Below are 17,621 nucleotides of genomic sequence, written 5' to 3'. Positions count from 1 at the left end.
TCACCTCCACTGACTTTATTCGTAGTGATGCTTCCTAAGTCCCCCTTGACTTTGCCCTCCAGGATATCTTGCTCTATGTGAGTGATCACACCATCATGGTTATCTAGGTCATGAAGATCTTTTTTGTATAGTTATTCTGTGTATACTTGTTACCTCTTCTTAACATCTTCTGCTTCTTCTAGGTCCATGCTGTTTCTGTTCTCATTGATCATTTAGGAAGGCTTTCTTATCTCTCCTTGCTATCCTTTGGAACTCTGCGTTCAGATGGATTTATTTTTCTTTTTTTCCTTTCCCTTTTGCTTCTTGCCTTGTCCAAGGGATTCTCAAGAGTCTTCTCCAGGACAGTTGAAAAACATCAATTCTTTGGCACTCAGCCTTCTTTATGGTCCAACTCTCACATCTGTACATAACTACTGGAAAAACCATAGTTTGCCAATACAGACCTTTATCACTGATCTAGATGCAAGTAAAGGAATTAGAAAAAATACAGTGGAAATTTACATTGAACTGTGAAGTCCTTATTCTAAAGAAAATGCCATCAGATAATTCCCTACCCCAGTTTTGTCTTTAAGGACAAGTAGGAAGAAATACTATTAGAAGGCATTGATAAACATGCACAGCTGTAGGGACATTTTGCTAGTTATGGCCAGTGGTCATGATACAGAAAACATTTTGCTTTATTTGTTCATTAGAATTTGACAAAATTCATTTTGTGCTGTTGGAAATTAGGCATTGAAAGATTATTCAAAGAACTAAAGGATTGTTTTGTACAAAACAAGTCAGATTAGATTTGAGGCTGAAGTGAATGGTTCAACATTTATAATGCATGTTTTCAGAACTCAAGACCATGCTTAACCACCTGAGGATGGAATATATCCAAAGTGCCTGCTGAGGTGAGTAGGTAGGTATGATCAATTGTTTTTCAATAGTGAGAAGATACTTCTGGGCTATAAAAGAGCAAGATTTCTAAAAGACCCCCAAAATGGCTGTTTCAAAATTCTCAGGGATGTGATTGGATTTTGTTCTTTTTCTTTCTCAAGTCTAACCAGAAACACAAACCCAAAGCATCAACCATGTACAATGACCTCGTTTCTTAACATTTTAGCAATTAAACTTTGAGAGACTGTTGTTGTCTTTTTATCCCTAAAGTCAAGTTTATAGAGTAGCTTGTGAAACCTTAATGTAGGAAGCATTATAATTGTTTTACAGTACTGTGGTTCCACAGGAGAGGGAGTTCAGTAGAAGCAAATTGAGAAATGACATCAAAGTAAATACTTGTTTGGGGATCAATAACTGTGTCTAAGTATTTTTTCTAGAAGCATGAATTCTATTGCTTTCAACAATGTTTGCATTTTGCTTGATAAACAATAAATTAAATGTTAAATATGGTCTAACTAATAAAAAAAGATGGTTGGTTTTGCCAATACCAAACTGTTCCCTGGAATTCTCAATCACATATCTTGAAGTCAGAGATATGATCAATCCTGCATCATTACAGAGTCATGTAAAGAATGGACAGCCTATAGAAACAGCATCACACAGTTAATGAGCATAGAACAGAAATAGTTTTTCAGAAGTGGAATTTGTAGAAACTTACAAAGCATAAATAAGCTATGATTCATGAGCATTCCAGGTTTTGTTAACAGTAATGTTTTGTCGATAAACAATTTTCTTTAACTCAAAATTGAAATATATTTATATATCAACAATCCATTATTTTATGTTTATTCTGGTTTTGATTTAATGTTCTATCAAAAATAAGGTGATAATTTTTAAAATTCTATTTTTTTCCAAGATCAGAAATATATTATTGCACCAAAATAATGGATTACTCTCAGCCATTATCAATAATTGTGTAGCTATTTAATTGGCAAAATGTATAATGGTCCAGTGGGCTCCCCAGGTCTCATTAGTGGTAAAGAACCTACCTGCCAATGAAGGAGACATAAAAGACATGGCTCGATCCCTGAGTCAGGAAAATCCCATTGAAGGGGGCATGGAAACCCATTGCAGTATTCTTGACTGGAGAATCCCATAGACAGAGGAGCCTGGTGGGCTACAGTTCATAGGGTAGCAAAGAATTGGACATGACTGAAGTGACTTAGCATGCATGCACATAATGGTCCATTCATAGTATCATTTTATAGGTAATCTATTTCTCAGTGCAGCTATACATGTTCATTATAGTAAAAAGTGAAAGTGAAAGTTTGTCAGTCATGTCCGACTCTTTTGCAATCCCATGGACAATGCAGTTCATGGAATTCTCCAGGCCAGAATACTGGAGTGGGAAGCTTTTCCATTCTCCAGTGGATCTTCCCAACCCAGGGATCGAACCCAGGTCTCCCACATTGCAGGCAGATTTTTAACCAACGGAGCCACAAGAGAAATACTAGTTAAATTGTGTCAGCTAAACTCAACAGGAGACTGGACACATTAAAATGTGATCACACCATTTCTTGCTTTCATTATCATTCCATATATTAAGTTCTTAATAAAATAGATGGAGATTGCTGGGTCATATGGCAGTTCTATTTCCAGTTTTTTAAGAAATCTCACTTCTGGGCATACACACTGAGGAAACCAGATCTGAAAGAGACACAGGCACCCCAATGTTCATCGCAGCACTGTTTATAATAGCCAGGACATGGAAGCAACCTAGATGCCCATCAGCAGATGAATGGATAAGGAAGCTGTGGTACATATACACCATGGAATATTACTCAGCCGTTAAAAAGAATTCATTTGAACCAGTCCTAATGAGATGGATGAAACTGGAGCCCCTTATACAGAGTGAAGTAAGCCAGAAAGATAAAGAACATTACAGCATACTAACACATATATATGGAATTTAGAAAGATGGTAACGATAACCCTATACGCAAAACAGAAAAAGAGACAGAGAAATACAGAACAGACTTTTGAACTCTGTGGGAGAATGTGAGGGTGGGATATTTCAAAAGAACAGCATGTATACTATCTATGGTGAAACAGATCACCAGCCCAGGCTGGATGCATGAGACAAGTGCTCGGGCCTGGTGCACTGGGAAGACCCAGAGGAATCGGGTGGAGAGGGAGGTGGGAGGGGGGATCGGGATGGGGAATAAGTGTAAATCTATGGCTGATTCATATCAATGTATGACAAAACCCACTGAAATGTTGTGAAGTAATTAGCCTCCAACTAATAAAAAAAGAAAAAAAAAAATAGATGGAGAAAACAGACACATTCATCAACACACAGAGTTAGAAAAATGTGGGAAAAATGAAAGTCAGGAAACACTATCCCAAAATACTGTTTTTAAATACTTTTTTAAAATAGATGATTTACAGTTCCTTCTTTAAAGCTTCTTTTTATTTAACTGCTTTGTTTTTGCTTTAGTTTACTTTATTGAGCTATTATTTATGTACCCTAAAACTTACCAATGTAAAATGCATAACCCAATGCTTTTTAGTATTATATTAACAGTTACAATCATGAACATAATCAATGTCAAATTAAAAAATAAGTAAATAAAACTTTCATCATCTCAAACGGAAACCTTGTGCCCTTTACTTATCAATCCTTATTGCCCCAAATCCCTGCAGCCCTAAGGAACCACTAATCTCTTTTCTGTCTTTATAGATTTCTCTCTTTGGGACATTTCATGAAAATGGAATCTTATGTAGTCTTTCATGACTAGCTCATTTCTCTTTGCTTAAAGTTTACAAGGTTCTTTTGTGCTGTGACATCTATCAGTACTTCATTTTTTTAATAATATTTGAGTAATATATCAATGTATGGACATACCACATTTATCATCACTAATGGATTTGGAGTTGTTTCCATCTTTGCCTATTATGTATAATATTACTATGAATATTTGTGTGCAAGTTTTCTGTGGGTTGCTGGATCATGTATTAGTATGTTTAGCCTCTCTGAGAAACTGCTAGACTATTTTATAAAAAGACTGCCTCATTTTAAATTCCCAGCAGCGATATATGAACATTCCATACCCTTTCAAACACTTCATTATGCTTCTTATTGCTATTGTTTATAGTGAATGTGAATGAATGAATGATGTGCTCAGTGATGTCTGACTCTTTATGACCCTTTGAACTGTAGCCTGCCAAGCTCCTCTGTCCATGGGATTTTCCAGATAAGAATATGGAGTGGGTCGCCGTTTCCTCCTCCAGAGGATCTTCCTGACCCGGGAATCTAGCTCAAATCTCCTGTGTCTCTCGCATCAAAGGCAGATTCTTTATCTGCTGAATCATTAGGGAAGCCCAGTGAATGTGAAGTTGTTTTTTATTGTAGGTTTTTGCATTTCCCTAATAACTAATGCTACTGGCCGTTTATTTAACTTTTTCGAAAAAATATCAATTCAGATTTTAAACCTATGATATTTAATTGGGCTATTTGTCTTATTTTAATTACTTTCTAAGAGTTCTTTATATATTCTAGATACAAGAATCTTAACAGATATATGACTGCAAATATTTTTCCAGTTCCATAAATTTCTTTGCACTTTCTTAACTGTATTCCTTGAAATACAAAAGTTTTCAGTTTTAAGTCTGATTAATGTAGGTATTGTCATCATCATTGCTCAGGTCTTTTGATATCATATCTAGAATCCTTTGCCAATTTTGAGATCATAAAAAATTTAACTTTATGCTTTTTCTAAAAGTTCAATAGTTTTTGTTCTTATATTTAGGACTTTGATCTCTTTTGCATCAATTTTGTATTCTGTGAGTTAAAATCAAATTTCATTCTTTTGTATGTGTATATCAAGTTGTCCCAGTACTTTTGTTAAAAAGGCAATTATTTTCCCAATGAATGGTTTTGAGCCCTTATCTAAATCAGTTCACCATGATGCATGAGTTTGCTTATAGACCCTCAATTCTGTTCCATTGATCTGTAAGTCTATTCTTACTAGTACAAGGATGTTTTGATTATTGTTACTTTGTAATAAGTTTGGAAATCAGAAAAACTGGGTTTTTTAACCTTTTTTTTTTCTTTCTCGTTGCTATTTTATTTGATTTGTCTTTAGGGTCCCTTGAAATGACATGTGAGTTTTAAGACCTGACAATTTCTATAGACAGGTGGGATTCTAATAAAGATTGCATTGAATCTGCAGAGCAATTTTTATTGCAGTTTTAACTATATCAAGTTTGTTATCTTGGGACATTTTCTCATATATTTTGAACTTCTTTAACTTATCTCAGCAATGTTTTGTCATATTTGGAATATAAGGTTCAAGTTCTTTGTGCAACTTTCTGCAAGTATTTTACTCTTTTTGATCATAGTTTAAACAAACAAATTTCTTCATTTCTCTCTCCTTCATTTTGCAGGAATTTAGTATTAAGCTGTAAATATTTCTTCTTAAATCTGTTAGGACAGAATTCACATAGCATACAATGCACCCCTTTAAAGTACAATGCAATGGTTTTTAGTATATTCATAGAGCTGTTTTTGAAGTTTTATTCATGTTTGAAGAAATGCAGTTGACTTTTGTGTATTGGTATTTTATCCTGCCATCTTCTTACCTGTTGGTATTCCATCTAATCAGTTTTAATGGATTCCTTAGGATTTACTATATACAAGGTAATGTCATCTTTAAATTAAGATAGTTTGATTTCTTTTCCAGAATGGATGTCTTGTGTGGTTTTGTTGCCTAGTTGCCTTGACTAGGACCTCTGGTACCACATTGAATAGAAGTGTCAAGAGTGGGCATTGTTGTTTTTACTTCCTTGATCTTTGAAGAGAAGTACCTGGTCATTGAACATTAATTTTGGCTGTGAGTTTATCTGGTTGAGGAAGTGAATTCTCTTCTACTGTTAATTACTAAACAGTTTTATCATGGAAAGAAGTGGAGTTTTTTGTAACTGTTGAGCTAGGTTTTTCTTCTATCTCCAGGATTCGGCCTTTCAAGACCTTTCTTCCCAAGTAACTTGCCAATGCCTTTACCTGGGTATTTATAACACATTTCTCAAACTTCCTAGTTACTCGTGGCAGGGAGATTGATCCGAATCAAGTAAACATGCCATTGCTGGAAGCAAAATATCCCTATCCCACAAATCAGTATGTGTGTTTGTACATGTGTGTTTTAATTTTCACATATGGGAATATTTAATCCATGCTTCCATTTTTAATTTATATCATATTATAATTACAATCTGATAATTATAATTTATATGTTTGAGATTTCCTTTATGTTTTAGTAAATGGTAATTTTGAGAGAATTATTTTACATGTGCTTCTAGAATGATGTTGAATACTAGTTAGAACTTCTTACCCCTTTATATACAGCTTCGCAGGTGGCTAAGATGGTTAAGAATTCACCTGCAATGCAGGAAACCCAGGTTTGATCCCTGGGTCAGGAAGATCCCTGGAGAAGGGAATGACTATCCACTCCACTATTCTTGTCTGGAGGATCCCATGAACAGAGGAGCCTCGTGGGTTACAGTGCATGGAGTTGCAAAGAGCTGGACATGACTGAGTGACTAAGCACACAGGTACCCCTTTATAAATCCTATCGCCTTTCCATTTGGGGGGGGGGGCAGATATGTCAAATTATCTTACTAAGAATCGATTTTTGTTACTCATTCTGTGGCAATCTGCTTTATTTTCAGCTGGGTTCTGCAGAATCTTTCTGTACAGTTATATCCAGATGGCAATCAGAGGTGATAAAATGATTCAGCAACAGAGAGAGAAACAGACACAAAGAGAGAGAGGAGTGGGGAGGGAGAGAGAATTGACCTTTTAGTAATAGTTATAAAAATATTTCTGGGAATTGCTGTGACATGATGATCAGGCTGTTTTTTCAAAATGCCTCTATCTATCTCTGTGGCAAAGAGAGAAGGTTGCTCTAATGGACTTGGCTTGTTTTACCTTCCCAAAGAATTGAGGAGGGAGTGGGATCAGATAATTGTTGCGGGGGTGGGGGGAGCACTTTCCATAGATATTCTAGACAGATACTCTATGTTTACACATCTGCTATTCTTAATACTTACATAAATGTGGAAATAATTTATTTTCTTTAATAAATATTAGGTACTTGGACTCTGCACAGTGATACTGAAATGAGAATGAATTCAGAAAAGTGTATGAGAAATAGACTATCTCAAATATGGAATATTTTTCACTTTTCTAATTAAGATGATGCCATGAATAAAGTTCCTATCACATTGCTTCTCCACAGGAGACATATTGTTATTTCATTTTTAAGTGCTATGTAAAGAGGCATTTCTTCTTGTTAGCTATGTAGTTTAGGAAACATTTCTTTTTCTTCAGCTTGAAACTATAAGAGAAAAGTACACTCAGTATATCTTCTTTTTATTTTCAATTTGTTCATGAAATTTCCTTTTATAATAGCATTGATATCTTTCATTTTTGTACACGGATATCCCTGCTCAAGACATCGATCTTTCCTTAAGTGATTTATATCTGCCTTTCTTCATATGTGTATCTTTTGTGTTTTTCACCTCAACAGCACTGTCTTTGCCACCTTCATAACTTTTCAGTAGTTCTTTATAAGTGAATTAGAGCTGCATTTGAAAATTTAAGCAGAGATCAACTTTACTTCATGGCTTATTAATATGAGTGTTTAAAACAGAACTTTGTAGGAAAAACTTCAAACCTACTAAGCAAATTTAATTAAATCAGAACAAACTGGAGAATTTACAGCTATTACATATTCACATTTTGTTTTTATTAAACATCCCATTTTCCGGTGAATCTTTCATATTCAAAGCTTATATTCTTTACCCATGTCTTCTTGAAATTACACTTTTACATTTCTTTGTCAACTAACCCAACTATGTCAGTAGGGTCACAACCTGAAAGTAGAGAGTTATTTTATCTGGCGGGAATGTTTAGGACTCCGAGCCCAGGAGACAGCATCTCAATAGCTCTGAGAAAACTGCTCTAAGGAGACAGGAGGGAGAGTCCAACAATGTATAATTTTGTAACAAAGGGAGCAGGCAGTCTGAATATCAAAGATCAGATATCAAGTTAAGAAATGTAACATTTTATGCATGGGAAGATGAGAGTCTCAGGGCTCACTGAATTCATCTCTTTCATATGCACCTCAGCTGCCTGGAGTCAAATCCTGTTTCTTTGTTCACCTTAAGGAGTGGCAGTTGTGGCAGCTGGCTGCTGCTTGCAGTCCTCTGAGCTCCTTAGCAATCACTGTGGTGGGTGGCTGCATCTGCTAGTTTGGGAGCTATCATTCACATTTGTGGTGCTTGAGAAGACTCTTGAGAGTCCCTTGGACACCAAGGAAGGCAATCCTAAAGGAAATCAACCCTGAATATTCATTGGAAGGACTGATGCTGAAGCTGAACCTCCAACACTTTAGTCAATTGATGCGAAGAGCCGAACCTTTGGAAAAGACCCTGATGCTGGGAAAGACTGAGGGCAAGAGGAAAAGGAGGCAATAGAGAATGAGATGGTTGGATGGCATCACTGTATCAAAGGACATGAGTTTGAGCAAACTCTGGGAGACAATGATGGACAGGGAAGCCTAGTGTGCTGCAGTCCCTGGGGTTGCAGAATCGGACATAACTTAACACCTGAGCAAAAATAACAGTTCACATTTGGAGGCCGGAATTCGCTGATGGGGGTTGTGATATTTTATTTATTGATATGGCAGGAGATATTTTTATTTCATACTATTTTTAGCAATGTCTCTGTAAGCAGTAGCCTTAACTGTTTTTAATGTTTTCTTCAACTCAGTCTTAAACTGATGTATGTCGGGTTTTCACACTTTAACTGATCCCCAGCAGTTAAGCCTTCATGTTGTTACTTTCACTTCCTAGTCTTAGTCATCTTCACCTCTTGGTAGCATTTGTCATGGTTCATTATTCTTTCCTGCTTGATGCACAGTTTTCACTTGATTTCCATATGATCACACTCCCTCTTTGTTCTTTCCTATTTTTTACTATTCAGTCTCCTTTGTTCTTTTTCTTGACTTTTTAATAAAGAAATGCCCCAGGACTCATCTTTGTTCTTCTTATTTGTTCTATTGTTCCTATGTTCTCTGATGACTTCATCCAGGGTAATGTCTTTAAAAAACATTTTTAAGCCAAGGACTTTGAAATACACATTTTTAGCCACATATTGTCCCATAAATTTCACATACATTTTCAACTGTCTTGTCTCTACTGCTACTTGAATATCTAATGGACAACTCAAATTAAACATGAATGAAACTGCTAGCTCTCTCTCCAAAACATACTGCACTTACGCTTTCCTTATACCAATTCATGGAAACTCCATACTTCAAGTGTCAGCTCAAAGAGCTTGTACTCACCTTGACTATATAGCCAAATACCAGGAAATGCTGTTTCAAAATTTATGCAGAAATGGTCCTTTCCCATTTCATCACAGTTCCATCTTCATGCAAGCCACAACAATCTATTCCCTGGATTATGGCAATGGATGCCTAATTATTCTCCCTACTTCTATCCTTAGTCTCTAAAGTACATCCTCAACAAAACAGGACTACAGTGATACTTTTAAAGCACAAGTCAATTTGTGACTCAGCATTTACCACTGGCTTCTATTTCATTCAATGGAGAAGACAGAGTTTTCAAATTGGCTTATATGATGCTACTTAATTTTATCAGTCCACTGCCTTCCTCACTATTTTCTATTGTACTTTCTCTTACATTTTTCTGCTCTGATTACACTGGTATCTTTATCGTTCGTTGAATACGCTAGTTATGCTACCTTTTTACCACTTTTGTTGCACTCATTTTTTATGACTAAAATAATCTTCCCCAGATATTTCTTTAGTTAGCTTCATTACCTCTTTCAAATTTTTATCCAAATTTTATTTTTCTTGTTTTGAGAACTCAATCAATTTTTCTAGTTTTACTAAGAAATAATTGCCATACATCATTGTATAAGGTTAAAGTGTACAGCATTATGGTTTGATTTACACATACAGTTGATGCTTGACCATATGAGTTTGAACTGAGCAGATCCACTTAAATGCGGATTTTCTCCAATTAATATAGTACTAGTATTTTCATTTTATAGGTCTTTAAATTAACTAAAGTAGGGGAAGGTTTGTGTTTGATTAGAGATCATAATATATGAAATCAAAAGCACTAGGATTTGATTCCTGATTATATCCAAACTGTTTCTGCTTTCTTCCCTTAAGTGAGTCATTTATCGGTTCTTTTGTTTTTAAGTTAGAGATAACAGTATGGGATTTCAACTATGCAGGAGTTGGTAGCCTTAGCCCCCTTGTTCCAGAGCCATCTGTTGTGAAATGATTACTGAAATAGGTTCTGTTATCATTCATTATCTCATATAAAGATAGTAAATAATAAAAACAGGATACTTCAGAATAAATTTAACCATGGAAGGAAGAGATCTGTACTCTGAAAACTATAAGACATTGATGAAAGAAATAGAGGAAGACACAAATAGAAATGTATCCCATATTTATTAATTGAAAGAATTAGCATTATTGAAATTTCAATAATACCTATAGTATGTTATTTTTTTTGTATAGATTCTATACAATCTCTAGAATATTGTCTATAGATTCAATGCAACTCTTATCAAGATTCCAATGGCATTTTTTACAGAAGTAGGAAAAACATCGTTAAAATTTACATGAAACCAGAAAAGACCCCTAATAATCAAAGAAATTGTGAGAAAGAAAAACAAAGCAGAAGGCATCAGACCTAGTGATTTCAAGTTGTATGGTAAAACTATAGTTATTAAAGCAGCATGGTGCTGGTATACAAGGAAACATGATTGAATCATCACTAATTTGTCATCCTTTTGTTTGCCATAGAAATTACCAAAATAAAAATAAATATATGTTGTTCAATGATATGATAAGGAGTAATGCTGATAACAGATAATGCAGTGATCTTTATATCATAGGATTTGGGTTCCATTTTAGTCTGGTGATATTCATGAAATTTAGACAAATCTGTTAAAGTCATGGTTGCAAAAAGAACACTTACTGATCTACATGAGTTTTAGAATTTCTGAATTACATTCAAGTATGGTGATAAGATTTCAAAAGACACAGCTGTAGAATAAAAATAAACTTCACAAACCAGTGAAAAAGTGCATGCATGTGCATTGATTGTGAGTTTGTTTGGGGACACATGAGTAACTCCGAGGCAGTGGTTGAGTAAAGGCTCTGATGTCAAATTTCTGCTGCCCAAATGAAGTGCCTTGTGATTACTGAATCTTTTATGTCTTCAATTCTCTTATCTGTAAAATAGGGTCTAAGTAATGCCTATCCTATGGACTTGCTGATAGAATTAAATAGCAAAAAGCAGTTAGAGCACATAGAAAACTGTTTCTCACATAGTAAGCATTCAATAAATGTTTTTAAAATAAAGTATAGAGATAAAATTTGGATAAATTAATACAGAGCATGTTGAAGTTTCACGTTTGAGCATTCTTTGGAATATACAGGGTAATGAGATTTATCACACTATAAGAACATTCCATCAAGATTCACTAATGAATAGAAAAACAGAAATAAAATCAGATAAATATTTACAGAATGAAGGACATTTTCTATTAAAATAGTACAATGGTGAGATGATTAGGACGACACTCACAAGAAGTTGAAATATTCTATAATAAACAATCCAAATGAAATCAATAGAATATAATATACCACGTAAACTGAAATAATGGAAAGAGGTTAAAAATAAATCAGATAAGGGTATATTTCACTGATTCAAACTGATATCTCAAAAATGCTGATGTAAACAGTATTTAATATATTAGTTATTGCACTATTTTCCCAAGTTGAATCTCACTTCTTTTGTTGTTAAATCACATGTAACTTGCAATGGCAATGCATGATCTTACTTCTTTATAAATTCTTTGCTTGGGCTGCCTGGGGGAAGCAAAACTTCATAGGTGAAAAAAAAGAAGCTAAATTTATTTGCTCAAAGATCACATATTGTATAGTTTTCTTTCAGAAAGAAAGCCTTATATTTTGAGACATAAAACTATCCTTTGTGACTACCATGTATAATGCTAGACTAAATCCCAGAATTACAGTAAAAAAAAAAATGTTTTACATATAAATAAAATTCAGTGTCTTCTACAGTTTCCCTTTTCTATGAAGATTTAAAGCTCAAAAATTATTTTTGAAATTGAGTGGTAAGTGAATACTCTTCAGTCACTTGAGTCTTAGAGTTTATTAGAATTTATAACACATTTCTCCTTAAAATGTTATTGTCATTCTACCCCATATACTTTTCACTGTTTTAAACAACTTAACAACTGAAATTCAGTTTATTAAATTGTTGCAATGCTTTTAAAATAATTTTTCTAAGATACTTCTCACTTTAACCTTAAAAACCATTCTGCATATTGCAGTAGATTATATTATAACTACTGAGAACACAAACAAGGGAAAATGAGAAAATATAAGATTATCTGTAACTTACATAAACTAAGCTAAATAAACAGCAATGCACTTTAAAATCACTGTAACGATCATTTGTAGAAATAAAATTAATTGATAAAATTAGCATAAATAAATGTTCTTTTTTTTAATAAACAAGGAACTTTGTGGATGAAGTTTCTTGTTATATTACTGGAAAACTCATTAGAATAGAGTAGTATTTGTTATATGAAATGAAGCTACTACCATAACAATGAAGCTTCTAAGTGAGAAAATGGTTGCCAAATATATCACAAACATCTCTGACCTGTGGTTGTCATTCAGTCTCTAAGGTATGTCCAACTCTTTGTGACTCCATGGACTGAAGCACACCAGACTTCCCTTCTTTCATAATCTCCATGGGTTTGCTCAGATTCATGTCAATTGAGTCAATGATACTATCTAACCATCTCATTCTCTGCTGTCCCCTTCTCCTATTGCCTTCAAATTTTCCCAGCATCAGAGTCTTTTCCAAGGAGTCAGCTCTTTGCATCAGGTGGCCAAAGTATTGGAGCTTCAGCTTCAGTGTCAGTCCTTCTAATGAATATTCAGGGCTGATTTCCTTTAGGATTGACATGTTTGATCTCCTTGCAGTCCAAGGGACTCTCAAGAGTCTTCTCAAGCATCACTGTTTGAAAACATCAATTCTTCTACTCTAAGCCTTCTTTATTCTTACATGACTTACATGTACACTTACACATCCTTACATGACTACTAGAAAAACCACAGCTTTGACTATATACTATATGAACTTTTGTTGAAAGTGATGCCTCTATTTTGTAATACCCTGTCACTGTTTAATTTTGTCATGGCTGACTGGTCTGTACTTAAATAAATGATAACAATTTGCATTTTCAATTATTATATTATGATTACATGCATATATGCAACAACACAAGAGAATTCTACACATGGACATCACCAGATGATCAATACTGAAATCAGATTGATTATGTTCTTTGCAGCCAAATATGGAGAAGCTCTAAACAGTTAGCAAAAACAAAACTGGGAGCTGACTGTGACTCAGACCATGAACTCCTTATTGACAAATTTGGATTTAAATTGAAGAAAGAAGGGAAAACCACTGGAACATTCAGGTATGATCTAAATCAAATCCCTTATGAATATACAATGGAAGTGACAAATAGATTCAAGGGATTAGATCTGACAGAGTGCCTGAAGAAATATGGACAGAAGTTTGGGAAATTGTACAGGAGGCAGTGATCAAGACCACCCCCAAGAAAAAGAAATGTAAAAAGGCAAAATGGTTGTCAGAGGAGGCTTTACAAATAGATATGAAAAGAAGAGAAGCAAAAGGCAAAGAACAAAAGGAAAGATATACCCATTTGAATGCAGAGTTCCAAAGAATAGCAAGGAGAAATAAGAGAAAGCCTTCCTCAGTGATCAGTGCAAAGAAATAGAGAGGAAAACAATAGAATGGGAAAGACTAGAGATCTTAAGGAAAATTAGAGATACCAAGGGAACTTTTCAAGCAAAGATGGGCACAATAAAGAACGGAAGTGGTATGGACCTAACAGAAGCAGAAGATATTATGAAGAGGTGGCAAGGATACACAGAAGAACTATACAAAAAAGATCTTCATGACCCAGATAATCATGATGGGGTGATCACTCACCCAAGCCAGACATCCTGGAATGTGAAGTCAAGTGGGCCCTAGGAAGCATCACTATGAACAAAGCTGGTGGAGGGAATGGAATTCCAGCTGAGCTATCTCAAATCCTAAAAGATGATGCTGTGAAAGTGCTGCACTCAATATGCCAGCAAATTTCGAAAACTAAGCAGTGGCCACATCACTGGAAAAGGTCAGTTTTCATTCCAATCCCAAAGAAAGGCAATGCCAAAGAATGCTCAAACTACCGCACAATGGCACTCATCTCACATGCCAGCAGAGTAATGCTAAAAACCTCCAAGCCAGGCTTCAACAGTACATGAAACATGAACTTCCAAATATTCAAGCTGGATTGAGAAAAGGCAGAGGAACCAGAGGTCAAATTGCCAACATCTATTGGATAGCTGAAAAAGCAAGAGAGTTCCAGAAAAAAAAACATCTACTTCTGCTTTATTGACTATGTCAAAGCCTTTGAATTTTGAATTGCAACAAACTGTGGAAAATTCTTCAAGAGATGGGAATACCAGACCACCTGACCTGCCTCCTGAAAAAATCTGTGTGCAGGTCAAGGAGCAACAGTTAGAACTGGACATGGAACAACAAACTGGTTACAAAGAAGTATGTCAAGGCTGTATATTGTCATCTTGCTTATTTAACTTATATGCAGAGCACATCATGGGAAATACTGGGCTGGATGAAGCATAAACTGGAGTCAAGATTGCCCAGAGAAATATCAATAACTTCAGATGTGCAGATGACACAACCCTTATGGCAGAAAGTAAAGAAGAACTGAAGAGCCTCTTGAAGAAAGTGAAAGAGGAGAGTGAAAACGTTGGCTTAATACTCAACGCTCAGAAAACTAAGATCATGGCATCTGGTCTCATCTCTTGATGGTACATATGGGGAAGCAATGGAAACAGTGACAGACTTTATTTTTTTGTGCTCCAAAATCACTGCTGATGGTGACTGTAGACATGAAATTAAAAGATACTTGCTTCTTAGAAGAAAAGTTATGATCAACCTAGACATATATTAAAAAGCAGAGACATTACTTTGCTAACAAAGGTCTGTCTAGTCAAAGCTATGGTTTTTCCAGTAGTCATATATAGATGTGAGAGTTGGACTATAAAGAAAGCTGAGTGCCTATAAAGTGATGCCTTTGTGGTGTTGGAGAAGACTCTTGAGAGTCCCTTGGACTGCAAGGAGATCCAACCAGTCCATCCTAAAGGAAATCAGTCCTGAACATTCATTGGAAGGACTGATGCTGAAACTGAAACTCCAATACTTTGGCCACCTGATGTGAAGAACTGACTCATTGAAAAGACTTTGAGGCTGGGAAAGATTTAAGGCAGGAGGCAAGGGGATGACAGAGGATGAGATGGTTGGATAGCAACACCAACTCGAAGGACATGAGTTTGAGTAAACTCCGGGATTTGGTGATGGACAGGGAAGCCTGGCCTGCTGCAGTTCATGGGGTCTCAAACAGTTGGACATGACTGAATGACTGAACTAAACTGATGCTTGCATACATATAATATATCTGAGCTTTAACTATAATTCATTATCATGTTTAGAGAATCAGCAGAAGTCTAACTTTGTCATTTTTGAGCAGTGATGTATAATAAGAGATGTCTTTATGAGTGCTCTCTATACGCTAATATGCTCCATGTTCTCTTCCTTGCAAAAAATTTTTTAAAAAGCAGTAAATTAGAGGAAAATGTAATTCTGTGGTTGCACAATATTATGCAATTTTAACTCAGCATAAAGTTAACATTCAATGTGAATTATCTATATAAATTTAGCATGGTTTATGTGTCAAAGTTTCAACTTGAGAATGCCACAGATATTTGAATAGGTGAGTAGGTAAATTCTATTTCCTCCTCTTTAGAAATACTATGTGTATGTATGCATGTAAGTATTCTCACTCTATCTCTTTCTCTTTCTTTCGGGGGAGACTTGTGGATTGTCATATGGAAATGTTCAGTTGTTGTGGGATTAACAGAAGCAGAATTCCAATTCCAGTTTCAGATGCAAATTCCAGTGATATAAAACATAAAATTCAGTATCAGAACTTTGAGTCAAAGGTGTGATGTTTTAGGCAATAGTGATAACTAATCCTTGACAGTCTGATTTTCAAATATTTGTTCATCCTCAATATGTCTCAGTAAGATTAAGGAAGCAAAATTCCTTGCCAGGTTGTCCAACAAACAATGAGAATAGTATTGAAATTTCAGTCTTTTTACTTCAGATATTGAATGTTTTCATTGCTAGTATAGCATTGCTTTTCCTTGGCTTTCTCAGGATCCCTGACGCTAGAATAGTTAATTTCATATATACACTTCTTCCATCTCTCTAGTTAGTATAATACCATAATAGTATAATACCCCAATAGTATAATACCCCACCCACTCCTTAGTTTAGTAGATAGGGTTGAATCAGTCCTAATAAAATGACATATACCATTAACAGGTCAAAAATTCTCTGTGATGTAACTACTGGTATATCAGTGACATCAGTGTTCTACTGTCATTCACTCACTCTTTCATTCATTCAACAAAAATCTGTTGAGGAGTTGTTATATATCAAAATACTCTACTAGTCTGCGGAGCTGAAAAGAAACATAGTCTTTAGTACACTGTTCAGTTACTTAGCAAGAATCATCCACTTATCTCACATCATTAAGATATTTTCTTATCAATTTTACATAATTTGTATTTTTTTATTAGTGGCCCACATTTCTCTGTTCACAACCAAAATTTAGGTCTCTTAACAATTTCAAACAATATTGTTGCAGTCTGTCAAAATAAGATGAAAACCAAACTTAAAGATCCTTAGAGCAGACAGAAGCCCAGTTAAACCAGTAAGCAAAATTAATTTAATTTACTTTATGAAGGGGCTTCCCTGGTGTCTCAGATGGTAAAGAATCTGCCTGCAATGTAGGAGACCTGGCTGAAAGTAAGTAAACTATTTATTTTAAATGCCTCCACTAATTAAAAGCAAAACTTAAATCATCTTTCTAAAATTGAATAAGCCAATCCCTTGCTTTTTGGAAATCTCCATTTAATCAGCAGTCATTATGAAGGTTAAGGACTTCCCCAGGGGCACAGCAGTAAAGAATCCACCTGCAATGCAGAAGCCACTGGAAGATCTCCTGGAGGATGGACGCTCCAGTATTCTTTCCTGGAGAAACCCACGGACAAGAAGCCTGCCAGGCTGCAGTGGCAACACGTTGAACATGACTGATGTGACCTAGCATGCGTGCACATAAAGGTTAAGCAAGTTCCTCATTTTCACTTTATAAATCATCCTGTAATATCATGCCTGGTGGCTTCATACTAGTTTGGGGTTTGAAGTTACCCAGCTTGAGAACAGTTTGTTTTTGCTCAATCAGTTCAATTCAGTTGCTCAATCATGTCCGACCCTTTGCAGCCCATGGACTGCAGCACACCAGGCTTCCCTGTCCATCACCAACAACCAGAGCTTACTCAAACTCATGTCCATTGAGTAGGTGATGCCATCCAGCCATCTCATTCTCTGACATCCATCCCCTTCTCCTCCTGCCTTCAATCTTGCCCAGCA

This window comes from Cervus canadensis, chromosome 16, assembly GCF_019320065.1.
Source record: "Cervus canadensis isolate Bull #8, Minnesota chromosome 16, ASM1932006v1, whole genome shotgun sequence".
Taxonomy (NCBI): Eukaryota; Metazoa; Chordata; class Mammalia; order Artiodactyla; family Cervidae; genus Cervus; species Cervus canadensis.
The sequence above is the reverse complement of the archived record's forward strand: the minus strand, read 5'-3'. Positions refer to the sequence as shown.